General features: G+C 31.7%; 2 long non-coding RNA genes across 2 annotated transcripts; both read left to right on the forward strand.

The window, feature by feature from the left end:
• The first annotated feature begins 4,309 nt into the window (after positions 1-4,309).
• LOC138331012 (uncharacterized) lies at positions 4,310-6,473 on the forward strand. The gene is made up of 3 exons (XR_011209644.1): positions 4,310-4,636; positions 5,313-5,393; positions 5,937-6,473. It is a non-coding gene; the product is annotated as an uncharacterized lncRNA (long non-coding RNA).
• Positions 6,474-9,185: 2,712 nt separating this feature from the next.
• Positions 9,186-13,437, forward strand: LOC138331035 (uncharacterized). The gene is made up of 3 exons (XR_011209647.1): positions 9,186-10,089; positions 10,262-10,356; positions 13,130-13,437. It is a non-coding gene; the product is annotated as an uncharacterized lncRNA (long non-coding RNA).
• Positions 13,438-13,596: the final 159 nt, after the last annotated feature.

The raw sequence follows: 13,596 nt of genomic DNA on the forward strand, positions 1-13,596 counted from the left end.
TACTTTTAACGTTGTGGTATCCCCGTCCCCGTACCTTCGCTGTGTTACTTTTACGGTATCCCCGTGCATTGGCTGTGTTTATGTTGAGGTATCCACGTGCATTGGCTATGTTTATGTTGTGGTATCCACGTGCATTGGCTATGTTTATGTTGTGGTATCCACGTACCTTGGCTGTGTTTATGTTGTGGTATCCACGTGCATTGGCTGTGTTTATGCTGTGGTATCCACGTGCATTGGCTATGTTTATGTTGTGGTATCCACCTGCCTTGGCTCCGTTAATGTTGTGGTATCCATGTGGCTATGGACTGTTCCTGGTATATGGACTATTAAAAACATCGATTACTTTTAACGTTTCTGTCGAACACGAACTCCAGAGCCTTTGTTGATCTATCAATGTCGGCATCCATCTTGTCTAGCTGTAATGAAATTGTAAAAGATAATCATAAAACGATAAATAAATATAATCGAGCATGATACGTTTGAGTAAGGTTTCACATTTTGATGGTAATCGAGCATGATACGTTTGAGTAAGGTTTCACATTTTGATGGTAGATCGAAGTTGATGGCAGTTTATCATATGGAGAGATCGATACGGACGAACCATCAGTATCCGGTAAATGCCACATTTAAGGTTCAATGTTGCTACATTAACGTTCATGTAGAGGAGGCAATGGTAGAACATTGTATCCCATGGCCTCTGATCTAGACCCCTTATGAGATACGGCATAACGGTGATTATTACATAGGAAAATACCTTATAACTGATTTTTTTCGCGGGTAAACATTTTCGCAATTTGGTCTAAAAATGAGTTTTGAACTGTTTCAAATTTCTGTGATATGTTTTTAAAGGTACATTTTTATATATTCTTTATATTCTGCGAAAATATCATCCCAACGAAAAAAACAACTATATGGTAAATGATCTTAGAAAGCAATGCAAAAATAACCATTGCGATATTTTACATTCTTGATTAGTTGTTTAGTTTATTTTCACGCTCATAATTTCCATACGTATTATTTTACTTACAAGTTTGCCAATTTTCGCCATCCCTCTAAGCACTTTCTTTATTGCACGTTTTCCCTGGCACTGAGGATTTCCTGTAAATTGAACAAACATATCTTCAGCTGTTTTGAAAATACAGAATTCATAATTAATTATTCTTTACCGTTTTTTTTCTGTAAGGTGTACATTTTGTCAAACAAAATTTAATGTATTCATATTTTTAACATTGTTCATTACATAAAACTATTTCACAATATTACAATGTAAGTGTAAAATTTCATTATTGTCAAGATAATATAAAATCATTTTTAGTTTAACTTGATAAGCCGTTTAACTTATAAGTTGTAATATTTTCGTTTGCATAACACTCAATATCAACAAACTGAGGACCTAACTTATAATGACATACTTAATTACATAGAGTCGTTTACATGTATACGTGTGTGTATACACAAACCATGAATTTAAATAAAACCTGCACATTACCAAAAGCAAAATTCCAGCAACATTCCATGCATAGCGATGTTTTTTTGTAGTACATCATTATTATTTTTTGTTAATACAATTCTTTAACATTACATTCATGGCATTTGTCGAAAATGTTAAAACATTTCAATGACAGTTATTCGAACAAAGATTTAAAAAAAAACGGAGAATGAATCAGTAAGTTTTACTAAAATATGTAACATTGCACCATTCGTTTACACGAAAATGTACCTGTCAAAAACGTATTGGAAGTATCAAATTCAACTGTAAAATGTCAAAAATATCCCGATAGGTTCATTGATACATACCTTCAGCTGGTGAGAATTCCACAAGGAAGAGAAAAAAGATTATCGATATTAGGATAAAGGATCTCATGTTTGACGTGTTCCTCATATTCAAACGGAAAATGATGAGAAAACAACAAAAATACCTGATATATATACTCACAGCTAAATCCTTGTGGTACATTCTCGAAAGATAATCCACAAAAGGATAACAAAAATCACAAAAAATAATAGATATCCCACGCGGATGTTAGTTTACCATTGGTAACCGCCGAGTTTTTCTACAGCCAACCATTCTACTACTACACTCATAACTCTAATATGTACACCGGGTGCGATGAGCTATATTTAGAAACTGGAATATCTAAAGAGACAAAAAACCTACTCATGTCGTACAATAAGGATGGGTGTCGCGCTTACAATTCATTGTCAAGTCTGCCTATATATCCTGTTATCGCTCAAATACATTGGTTCGTGCACTGGGCACAATTGTGGTCTCGCCGACATGAGAAATTGCTCTGTAACTATGATATACAGACAAAATGAAACACGCTTACTATAAAAATATTTTTATTAAGATCTAATACACATAAGTAATATTTAAGATTCATCTTTAGAAGTGAGATAAAAAATACGTTATTGATATTATAAAATATCCAGCAGTACATTATAAAAATGAGGAAAATAAATAATATAAACTGCATGATACATGGCCAACGTTACAAGTGGTTTCTGATGTGAAATAAGCAACATAAGGGAATAGAAATTGGATTTACTAAGATATATTCTTAGCAGATATCGTAACACAAATTGCATGTCTATTTAGGTTAGTATGTTAACGTAATTTTGAAATCATACTAATTACTGTACGAACACAAACTTATGCGACCCTGAGTTACCAGCATACATCTATACGATTTGTCAATACGTTTACATAATATCAATGTTTGTTTTATATTTTTTTAAAGTAGTTTTTTGTTACAATATCATATGTATTTTGTTTTTATTTAGACAACAAGTTTTTATGGACATTTGAAAAAAATGAAATGAAGACGGATATCATTGAAACGATCCGTTCCTATCATCTACTGACGTAAATCTAAAACATGCTAAAAATACAATAAATATCTGGTTAAGTAAACTTTTTTGTTATATATTATGTGTGCTGTTTTCTACACAGGCAAAAGTGCCACGCATGTAAATCATGCGTGGCAATTTTCATGTGATTTTCACATGAATCTCATGCGTAAATCATATGATTTTTTGACACGCATGATTTTCGCATGAAAATTTCATGTCATTCTCATATGATTGTCATGCGATTTACATGTCATTTATTTTACACATGAGAATCGCATGATTTCTATTTACATGTGAAAAACATGCGTATGATATATATGAATATCACATGAAATATTTTACATGTCAGAATCATAATTGAATTTTCATCCGATTTTTGTTAAATTTTAAACTTTTCCTAAATTTTGATATTTTCACTCTTTTGCAATATCTCATGTCATTTTTCGGTATATTCTATAAAATCTGTTTTCTCGCTAACTGATTGGATTGAGTGTTAGAGACTATATTGTATGGGCGGTATGTGCTCTTGATTCGTGCGAGGCAACTAAAAAAATCCAGATATATATATTAAGTACATACCCGCGTCATGTTCGGAAAATATCTTCCAAAAAAGTCCAAAATGATTACATCAAAACTCCACATGAAAATAGGAACAAAATTTAAACACTTTTGAGAATAGATTTTTAAAGAAACGAGAACTTGTTGTCATGAAAGTGATACCAAATATTGCTTTTGTGTAAATATGAAACCGGCCCTATAAAACAAATATAGGCTTAAGTTATTTGTTAGTGTATAGGTGCGTCATATTTGAAAAATATTTAAAAAAAAAACAACAAACGGTTACATTAAAACTCCACACGAAAATTAGGATCAAAACATATCTTTGAGAACAGATTTTAATGAACCAAGACATGAAATTGATACCAAATATTGCTTTTGTGTAAAAATAAGTCCGGCCGTATGATTTTTTTTTTTTTTTTTTTACTTTCCAAATATAACTTAATGCAACATTATTAAAATATTTTAATAACTGCCATATAACTGCATTTGATATATATATATACATGTATTCAATGTAAAACATAATGGTATCCCGAGCTAGAATATATCAGGATTTAAATTCTAATTAGCCATTAGGAACCATATCTGTCAGCAATATTTGATCTAATACAAAGGGACGGATGTAGACTGATTTTTTTAATTAAGCAAATTGCAAAATATTCAAATATTATGGTCATGTTTAGGATTTGAACAGTGACCTTAATTTTGTGTCCTTTAGAAATAACCTGAAAATATAAGCTTAAATAGGCTACCATTCAGTATAACATTACAATTGCAAATATGCATTAAAAATTATAATGGAAATATCCTAGATCTAATTATAAATATTTTGTGGTCACTGATCATGGCTTCAAAGCCTGTTAGGATGGAATCCCGGACTTGCACAAGACTGTGACGTTTCTGACGTCACTAAACATTCTAACAACTGGAATCAAGTGTATTCCGGACATATCTATCTACATCAAAAATAATACTCGCTGATTTTAGTTCAGCCAATAAAGTTAGGTTATTTTTTAAAATAATTCTTAAAGATAAGTAGCAATTAAAAGGATTATTATTTTTCAATCTAATAATTGAAAAATGTCGGTATATCTTCACGTAATATGCTATCCGGATTATGTCGTTTCGGAAATTACACCATCCCGGAACCGATCGCGAAGGACGCTGACAAACGGACTTGACGAATGTTGACAGCAGTTGAATAACAGCTGAACAATACATGGTAAGTTGTACTGGATGAGGCATATAGGGCCTAACCCGTTGTAAGTCAACTTAACAGTTTTTGATTAGAATCACAATGCTTGTTTTTTTTTAAATAATGGTGATCAGAACATGCAGTCAGTGATGAGCCACTGTCACTCGCGATCGGCATCAGTTTAACTAAAAAAATACAGTGTGTCGTTGCAACATTACAAAATAAATATAGGCATGCAAAATCAAACTTTTATGCTCAAAATGTTTAGGAAGTAAAACAATACCATGAATACATGAGATAAATCTGGAGTCAGAATTAATCAGGTCGTTTCGGTGCCGAGTTGTACAGTTACTAGGTGCCTACATGTAAGTCGTTTCGGTACAAAGGGAGTCGTTTCGGTACAAGCGAGAGTCATTTCGGTACATTAGTTATTAATGTAGCGAAATGATTGTAAGCTATTTGGCGTATAAAATAAATACTGTTAATTAGTGTTAAAGTTATTTATTTGTATAAAGCTTTAGTTGGAATATTACCGGTTTAAGATATTTTGAAACAATATTTTTTAAATGGGCGATACGCATTGATACATTAGATAAGTTTTATTGAAGTTTCATAGATATTTGTCTTCTTAATCAATGTTATTACTTATGTAATCCTTTGATTTTTTTTTCGAAAAAAAATGAACATGGTTGTTGATTTTTAGGTTGATACCACCAATGTAATCTCCAGCTCCTGTGACAGACAGAGAAGGCTACAATACAGGACAATTTAATTTTCATTCAAGGTAAATATAATATATATTGCCTGATGAATTAATCAGTAAGCAAACATTCAAGTGCAGACCAATCTTTTTGTGAAAATTTGCTTTAGTAAAGTGATAGCACTGTACAGAGCTACATTTTAGGTTCTACACTTTTATGAGGCAAGCATACCAACAAAAAAAGGAATATCTGACTGACATCCATGAAAACAGGTTAAAAATATTTCAATAACATAAAATTGAAACTTACATAAATAGTTTGGGTCAGTGGTTTTCAAGTGGGTCTGTCAGGTTTAGGCAAAGAAACAATATTTTATTTTAAGCCTAACTGATAAACATATGGCATATATCAAGGGGCCCTGCTTAAGTTAGAGTCTGATATATCCTTATTGTGGGTCAGTCATTTATCAGGGCCCTTCCTGACTTTCCAGTTTTCTAGTTGTGCATGCATGTACATACATGTGCTGATTATGCCTTTGTGTTACCGGTAATTATTGTTCATCCGTGAAATTTAATAGATTATTGTACAATGCCCTATGTAATATTTTCCCATTTTGATTTTTACAGTGAAAGGAAACATGAAAAGAGGCAAGCAACTGGAGGAGCTGAAAAACTGCAAAATTGTGAAGCTGTGTTATGCAAGTTACACCATTTATTGATCAATAATAGGTAGAATGCAAATGGTTCAGATGTCATCAATGGATCAGCTCAGCATCCAGAAAGTTGATCATGGGAACTTGAACTGGCATTGACATGAAAACAGCTTAATTTGAAAAGGACATTTTCAATGAAATCAACTTGTTAGGATGACAAGCCTTGTTGGAAAAAGTGTTTTTATCCCACAATAAAAGACTGAACATTTAAATTAACTGGAAGACAGGAAATGGACTTTGATATCCAGTAGTGAATCTAGTGTTGAAATAATAAGGCAAAAGGCATAGATAGTTGAAAGCTTAATGTGTCACACTTAAAGACTGACTATTTAACTACATATAAAGTGTTGTATGTGTTATTTAGGATATGCATGGAGAATTAATTTTGTTTTACAGTGTATCTTTTGATTGTTTGTGCATAATCAAATTGAAATGAATAATTTTCATCTTATCTGATGAGTTTTTTGTCTGTTCCTTAAATTAAATTTTGATATAATTTGAGATTTGACATAGGATTGTATTGCTAAGTTACAAGAACATAATGCGAGATATGACATTTGACATGGAATGCGTTCTTGTTATATATAGTACATTTCTAGAGAAGTTCTAGAACAATTGGAGAGTTTTTCTTATCATCATGATAGAATGTCTAGACATGGGACAAATAATTCACAAATTTATTAAATGTGCTCTTTTTTGTATTTTACATACATAATTTGATTAATTAATTACAAATATAAAATGCAAGAGAAATATATTACACTATATGACATAATTTACATGTGTGATATGCATCACCATTCACATATATACAATACATGTGAAAAACATGCGTGGCACTTTTCGGCTGATTTACATATGATATAATTTACATGCGTGCAACGCATGTGATATGCATGATTTACATATGTGGCTACACATGATTTACGCATGTTGAAATTTACGCATGAGAATCGTGCGTTTCTCGCATGATTCTCATATTTGGCTACACATGATTTACGCATGTGGAATTCTACGCATGAGAATCATGCGAAAAAACGCATGATTCTCATATGAATTTTACGCATGAGATACAGGTGTGCTCTTTACAGCTCAAATACGCATGAAATTTTCGCATGAGAATCATGCGTTTTTCACATGTATTTCATGCGTGGCACTTTTGCCTGTGTAACTAAATGAGAGTGAAAAATGTCACGTTGTTTCCCTAACAATTTCATAAAAATCACTTGCCTTAATAAAATGAATTCAACAAAGTAAAGTGTGTAAAATGTATGAGAAGGAAAAATGATAAATTGGTGTACAGTATGATGAATGAGAGTCATTCTACGTGAGGACGAAACATATAAATCAAACAAATGGCTTTATTAAAGACAATCACTGAAATTAGAACATTGTAATGGTATATCAAGGATATTAAAACCGGGGTACGTGGTAAAAGCATTCTTCTCTTTGAAATACCAACATAAATAAACTTCAAAAGAATACAAAAATGAAATAAATACACATCATCAATTTTCCTCGTGCTTGGCTAATCACCAAAGAAATACTTGGTATTTGAATCAATTGATAAAATAATTATTTTTATTGGTAAGGATAAGTTGCAACATAGTAGCTTTAACGACGTCTAGACAGGAAATGATGTCTTTAATACGGTATATTAGGCCGGGTACGTATATTCGTTCTAGATAAGGATTTGCTGTACATCGTTATAACGCTGTTGGTGAATGATTGGATGAGTATCGAAAGTGAGCATTAATACTTTATAGTTAAACTAAGTATGAAATATATGTCTTCCTACTTTACAAATTAAAACTTGGCAAAATATGTTCCACTGGTATGGGTTATTCTAACATTCATCTCAGCCTATATTGGTTTGTTAGCATTAACTGGAAACTAAAAAGTATAACAACTAAATCTATTTACGCGGTAGATACAGTTACAGAAGTTGCATTATATTGCATTATTTGTGTTTTATCTTGATATGAATAGGCTTTGTGATGATAATGTGTTGAATAATTTAAATATCATATATCTTAGAGTGGAGGACGTCCTTACATGGCCCTGGCTGATAATAAGACGTTAATTTAATAAAAAACGAACAAACAAACAAATTAAAGAGTGGAAGTCAGCTAACACCCCATATTTATATATAAATATAAATACAATCTATGTACAACACCAGCACAGACCCGAAGATACGCCCACTAATCTTATCAAACTAACTACCCCATCCGGTGTTTCATTGGCATTTGTGGAATGATTGGTATGCAATGTGGAGGTCTGTGGTGAGTTACAACAAAGTTGTTCAAAAATTGACTTTTAAGTTTTAGTGTGATACGCAAAAAACGCAAATGCTTCATATTGCTTTTCATGGATATTTCGATGTAGCTCATTTTTATCCTGTTTACTCATCCTTTACGAGGGCGTTTTTCATGATCGAGTTTAAATACTAATTATTGTAGAATTATGTGAAAAATTGTCCATTTGAAGTACATTGTAAATCAAATAAACATGTAACCTACACCATCTTCGCATATTTATGGAAACATGTCACTGAAACAGATTTTGATTATAGGCCTACGTACAATTTAATACAATATGTTCCATATCAGATCCATCTTATAACAAGAAGTTAAGTGTAGGCCTTATGTGTGCAACGTAGAAATTAGGGAAACTCCAGAAACCATTGAAAACGGGATATTATGATATGAATGTGTTCGACACAGGATGGTTTGTTGGTTCGTATTCCGATGAGTCAGTTTATTTAGAAGAAAATGCACTTCTCTTGAAAAACAAATATATAGAGGAAAATGATACTTCTAATGATATATTATTGATTGTATTTACATTTCCACGTTTTATAGAGAAAATGTTCTTTCAGGAGAATTAAAAAAGGAAGTACTGAATCCAATATAGAAAAATATGTTTACCACTAATGTACAATATGCAGCGAATTTCATTGGTTGTACCGGACTTGACATCTATTGTTACGTCCGATATAAACAATGAAATGACATTAAGAAATGATGACCTGATGCCAGGACTGAGTTCATTAATGAAGAGGTACGGGAACTTTTCGCGAAGATGTTATTTTTCATCTTCCGAACTCTGCGCTATTCATCTTGAATGTTGATGTCATTTTCCGGGCACTGATAATGGAGGGAAAATGAAACTTTTACCTGATAATTTCGGCATTTTCAAGTAATGCAGCGTTAAAATTACAGTATTACAGGACATCGTGAAAAATTGGCTGCTTCCGGTAGTTTTTTACATCACATGTTGACGTTGAAATCCTACGAAATTCAGGTTGTTTTTTTGTTATTTTATCTGATGTTTTATATGAATCTCATCGTAGATCCCATACGTATATGAATTTATGAGGATCTTTACATAATGATAATACAGTCACAAGAATACTATGACATGATTGACTATAAACATCATTGTTTTCGTTTTAAAACATGTCAACTCCTAAGCGGTTGGGACATGTTGATGTAGGCGACTTCACATTGTCGGTTTATCTAAATAATATCGGATCATATTTATATCTTACGATTGACTCCTCCCATACAGATTTGATTAAATTTATTATTATTTCCCACAATATGTATTTATTTCAAAGTGGTTAAATATCATCTTCCGAAATCGATACTTAACATCAAAGTAAGGACGGAGTAAATTCAGCATTGAGCTATACCATGCCATAAACTAATCCTTATGCATGTATGTAAACAAGAACAAACAAAACGAAAATACTATCATCAAATTGAATGCTAAAATATAGAGTCCTAACACTATAATTAACACACATGAATCACCTTGTGTCAGTGTAACTATACCGACCCGCAAGGATGGGTACAGTAGTTCCCCCTATTTCAACGTGTATACGTATCTGTACTGTGTGGGTGTGTAGTAGTATATATATACAGACACGGGTGTCGGGTACCATACGATGATACCGATAAACGCAATTTTACTTGTTTCCATAATTCAAAACAACACGATGCATAGAAAATTCATGTTATTTTTTATCCTTTTTTCAACATTGACACTGATGTTTACAAAAGGTGAGTGTAAAAGATATTTTGTTGTTTGTCAATCATTTAGTCATACTATATATAAGGCAGAAGGAGATTTTTTCTATAAAAAATAGATAGAAAAAAATTCAAAAACATATCTAATAATTTTTATTGTTTGATTTTGATATTAAATTAATTTTATTTCTATGTTTCTGAATAGGTCACCCTGCCAATGTCACCTATATTCGAACTAAACGGAATGTTCAATACACATTGCTGGAATTAAAAAAGGTTGGCGAACAACTCCTCCAAAAGGTAAGAACCATTTTTAATAAAATCAAATAATGTAACGAAAGGAGCCCAGTTGTTCAAAAGGTAATCACAGTTTAACGACAATTTACAAATCAAGATAAAGTGACTAATTTAAAAGATTCTTAAAGGCCCATTACCTTTCCGGAGCAAAATATAAAAGTTTCTTAAAAAACATTAATAACATCAGAAAATGCGTACCGATGACCTAAAATAAGGTTACGACACCAAACATATGCAAGATTTCCTGCGTTATATATGAAAACAGTGGAGAGTCAATTCGCTGTTTTGCCGTCTGGCGCAGTGATAGTCAACTACCGCCCGGTATTTAGGACGACGGCGGGAAACATAATACGACCCGCGTTATGAAAATAAACATTTTATTTATTTTAATTCAATTGTTCAGAAGGTGATGATAAATGTAGTATAAACGGAAAGTTAATAATTTTTGTGACTCTAAAAAATGATCGATCTTGTTTTACATTCCCATTTTAAAAAAATTAAAGCCGTTTCGGAAAGGTAAAGTGACTAATTTAAAAGATTCTTAAGAACTACATTATTTACCTTTACTAAAATAACTAATTTAAAAGATTCTTAAGAACTGCATTATTTACCTTTACTGACTGATTTTAGTATAGATTTAATCCCCGGTTTGCAGCAAATAAGACATGGGGATGGAAATTCCATATTTTTAATAACCGGGTCCAGGTGTTCAATGTACGTATGATAAAGAGCCTATAATGACGTAGTCCGTACATAAAAAGTAACACACTTTTGATAATTTTACCCAGTTTAACCTAGTACAATATGACTATGATTTCTACCAGGGAAACATAATTATGAACGATCGGAAAACATTTATGTCTGCTTACCCTATAGCCGATTATTTTTGCGGATTTGATCTAAAAACGAGAAAATCCTATGTTACCGGTTTTAAATTTTCGGGATATGGGTTTCAAAAGTAGATATCATTCAACCATTTCTCGTTATTTCGCAGATCAAATTTTGTATCGTAGCAATGTGCCACGAAATCGTGAACGTACAATCCTTGCGAAAATAACCGGCTAGACAGTATATCAGTTTGACCATTTATGCTCATACAGTCCTGATTTAATTCAAGGAAAAACTCAGTAAAATAGTATAACGTTATATAACGGATATTAATGAAGCGCATACGGGAAAGCTGGATGCAAGTGGTGGCAATTGTTATTTACATCTGAGGCATGGAATAAAAATACAGTTGTATTATTGTCATTGATATAACAAGTTTACATTTACACATTGAATGTAATTACCAATGAATGGACCTTTCATAGAAATGAATATATTTTAGTGTATCTTATTCAGTAAACCTCTATTTTCTTTCACCATTAACATATTAATGTATTCATTATTCTTTAAGTACTTACTATATCATTAAGGATGTATTCTTCTAAAGTTTCAGTCCCGTTGAAGTCTCGTTTCGACATAAATCAAGTTATGAGATTTTCAAATAAAATTTATCAATATCTGTAGCAAGTTGCCAGTTGCAAATTTTGTCAAAAAATTACATTTCTATTTTTAGTAGATTTATCTTATATGGGGATTTTAAGAAATTGTGTCTTGTTTCGCTTTGAGTAGAGCCACAGTTTTACCTTTTTTTTACTGAAATTGGTTTTACTTAGATCACCACTGCGCCAGCATTTTTAGCTGTATCGAGCTAATTTTTGTTGTAAATCTTTACTAGGTTCGTGGCATTTAAAATATTGAGCATTGATGTGTGAAATGATACACCTCTCTCACTTATTATTTACATTTAATGGTAATTTGATTACTTTTAATTTTGACTCTAAAATACTGAAAAATAATAGATATTCAAAAACAGCAAAAAAGTAAGCAAACGGACCCCCCTTCTTTCTGTCTGATTTAGAAAGAAAAACCCTTTCCCTATTGATATACAAAATATTAATACCAGAACTTTTTCTATAAAGGGTTTAATTTGGCAAAAATGGCTAAAAATGTTGCATTTTGTAGCTCGAAAATTAAGGTGTAAAGGTAGCATATATTGTAATTCTGAGAAAAAATATTATCATTATCAATCAAAACTGGTATATTTTGAAAGAAAACTACGATAAAATAAATTCTACACACATTCATACATATCAAATATTCATAAGAATAGTATGGCTTTATGTCTTGTGCATATGGTCAAAACGGCAAAATTCCAATAATATCCAATATTTTGTCAACTAGGTATCTTTGAGTAACAATAGCTCAAAAACGAGCACATCAGTTTTTTCTTCCATTTTCTTTTATAGTAAGAACGCCTATTTCCAAAAAATCTATAGGAGAAAAAAAGTTGCAAGAAAATTTTGACTTCTCAGAGGAGTACATCCTTAATATACCATTTTCCAACAATTCGTAAGCCATTGGAAACTGCGAGTCTTTGGTCCGTGGATCTCAATAGTATAACATATTACACGACTTGTAGTTTGAACACATGATCTTCTATTCATAGTTATTATTTAAGCTGATAAATATCATGGAAGTAAATAGATAACGTTCTTGTCTTTCACAACTAGTAGAAATATAGAGCATTCAATATCATCCTGCTTGCTGTAAAATACTTCTATAATGTTGATCACACGCCATTTAGCCGGGGATTTTTTTTATAACCCACATAATATCTTCTAATGTTTTGTTTTTGTTTTCTTAAATCATGTATTTTTTCATCTTTTGTCAGTTGACTCGGATGTTCACAAATGTCTAAATGCATGTTTGTTTTATATATTTTCTGCAGTTGGAAGGACTAAGTGAACGGATAAACCGGACAGACGATTGCAAAAGAAGCGTTATGTACGAACGGCGAAAAAAGAGGAAATAGATATATGTATTCCTTGTGACTTTGTATAGCAAATATTGTTTTCCGGAATAATGTAGACAATGGAATTTGAATGCCGTTACACGAGTATCATCGGACGACAGAACAGTGGCTATTTATGATACTTTACAAATTGTGATGATAACATTGATACAATTTTGAATTATTAATGTTATTCTTGCAGCGCGAAACCGGGCATACTCTGTCATTATTTACACAAACCCACATACACACATGTATGAATATGTATATTTAAAATTTGTTTTGATCTCAATATTTATATTCTTTTGTATTAATTTATTTTTGAAACATTATATATTTTTATTGTATAATATAACTTAGCATGATAACAAGGCCAAAATAAAAACTACAAAAACTGTTTGATA

Source organism: Argopecten irradians, chromosome 1 (assembly GCF_041381155.1).
Source record: "Argopecten irradians isolate NY chromosome 1, Ai_NY, whole genome shotgun sequence".
Lineage (NCBI taxonomy): Eukaryota > Metazoa > Mollusca > Bivalvia > Pectinida > Pectinidae > Argopecten > Argopecten irradians.